This window comes from Bos javanicus, chromosome 15 (genome assembly GCF_032452875.1).
Source record: "Bos javanicus breed banteng chromosome 15, ARS-OSU_banteng_1.0, whole genome shotgun sequence".
NCBI lineage: Eukaryota > Metazoa > Chordata > Mammalia > Artiodactyla > Bovidae > Bos > Bos javanicus.
Window position 1 is genome coordinate 56,286,947 of NC_083882.1, and position 2,236 is coordinate 56,289,182.

The following is a 2,236-nucleotide window of genomic DNA, read 5'->3' on the forward strand; positions in this document are numbered from 1 at the left end:
GGTGAGAAAATTTGAGAGTGAGTGAAGCCGGCAGGGCAGGATCAGCTGCCACAGCTTGACTGTGCTGCTCTGTGGACCATGAAACCACAGCTTTCTGCAGGCCTCGGGCTGCTGGGAACCTGAGGGTTTGTCCCTTTGAGCTTTTTCATCTGTTTTAACCGTTTGAAGGTTAAATCGCATGAACCCTTTTCTTGAGGATCCAGAGTTACCAGGACAGGCCTTGGTTAGGGTCTGTAATGTCATAAAGTGTCATGTCCAAGTTAACACATCAGGAACAGAACCAAGCCCGGGTGAGACAGCTGCAAACACATGAGTGCCCCAAAGGCAGCATTAATAAGTGGCAAGGCTGCTGTGGGTCAGCCCCCTCACCCAACAAGGGAGCTTGCAGTCATTCTATCTTGGCAGTCTCGATTTCTCATCTGTCAAATGGGGACAGTCATTCTGATCACTTCAAAGGGGTGTTGAGAGGATGACTTGTAGAAAGCCATGGAGTGGGGGCCGGGTCAACGTGACTGACATGGTCTTCCTCACATAAAAGTCTGTGGAAGATTGAAAGGATCTGTGGACCAATGGAACACCCAGCGGTGGGAGGCAATGATGGGGAGGGCCTGCGTTGGAGGGACTACAGCACTGTGGGCTCAGGACCCAGGCAGAGGTGTGCCCCGACCCTCAGGTGTGCCCTGACCCCGACCCTGACCCACTGTGGCCAGGATAGGATGAGCCATAGTCGGGCAACCCTGCCTCTCGGGGTTCTCTGGAGGTCCCTTTCCAGATTTGCAGCTGTCTCAGACTTTGGGTTCCCCACTGTGCTGAACCCCTGCCGGCTGTGGACTCTCAACTTCCTCTAGGTGGTCAAAGTCCCAGGGCCTGGCAGAACTCAGAAACTGGCTCACCTGGACCCTGACGATTCCCACGGATAATGGTCACCTCCCGAAGTTTCAGAGAATCCTGCTTGCCTCCTGTACTATCACTCCTGGAAGGAGAGCAGATTCTAGGCCCAGAGAGTGTGAGGATGTGGGCTGAGGTCACACGTGAGCTGAGGGGGTGTTTCCCCTCCCCCACTCCACTTTCCTTCACTTGCCTCACGTGAGGTATTTCTGGTTCAGCAATCTCTTCAGAGGCCTTGCCCAGTTCCTCTTAGAGTATTAGAATCATCTCTGAGGGCTTGTGAGGAGATTGCCCCGGAGAGTCTGCTTCAGTTAGGTCTGAGCTGGGGCCTGGAACCTCATCTTGAGCCACCTCCCAGGGGTGCCAATACTGCCAGTGCAGGCGCCCTTTGAAAAGCCCTGAGTGGGCATGGGGCAGGCGGGCTGTCCCCTCACTGTGGTGCTACCTTCGCCTCTCTGTGAAATGAAGGTAACACCAGCCCCTCCCCACTGAGTTGCAGAAATGAAGGGTTGAAATATAAAGGTTATGGTTAACAGGATTTTGAAGCTTTCTCACCAGGAGTGAAATTCTGAGACGGGTGTGAGGCCTCTGTACTTTTGAGAAGGGGATGGGCTGGCCCGGGCAGCTTTCTCAGGAAACTTTCATATTGTAACCCATTTAATCCTACAACATTCAGTGAGGTAGATATGGTTATTATTATTATTACCTCCATTTTACAGACGACATGTGAGAAAACCCAGAGAGGTTAGGTAATTAACTTTAATTTGCACAGTCAGTTTTGGATGAGTACACTCAGTGGGGCTCTAGGGTCCACCCACTTAATACTCCATTGTATTGTCACCTAGTGGAGTGTTTATTAGCCAAAAGAGCATGTCATCTAGAATTCTTAAAATTTATCATGACGTCCCCCATGTGTGTCGAGTTATATATTCCCTCCTCTTGGGTGGGGCAAGGAGGGACGCGAAGAGGGCAGAACTGAGGAAGAGAAGCAGCCCAGGTTTCAGAGAGGGACTTGAACCGTGGGTTCCTGTCCTCACTGTTCTGTGCACGGCTGTGGGACTCTGGGCTCGTGGCCTCACCACTCTGAACCCATTCCATGTCTAAAGCGGAGCAAACGTGGATGGACAACTAGGGCTGTTGGGAGAGAAAGCCCCTTGGTGTCAAGTGCCCGCCCCCCCGTGACACTCGCCTGTCTGTGGAACTACTTGTGATTCGTAACCGGGCATTGTTTTCCATTAAGGGCAGCAGCTGTATTTTCTTCACACTAGTTTAGTTCAGGGCGGGAGTCAAGTGGTTCAGGAAGCTTCTCCAATCTGTGCTCAAGGGATGTGAGGAGGAGACCTGCCTA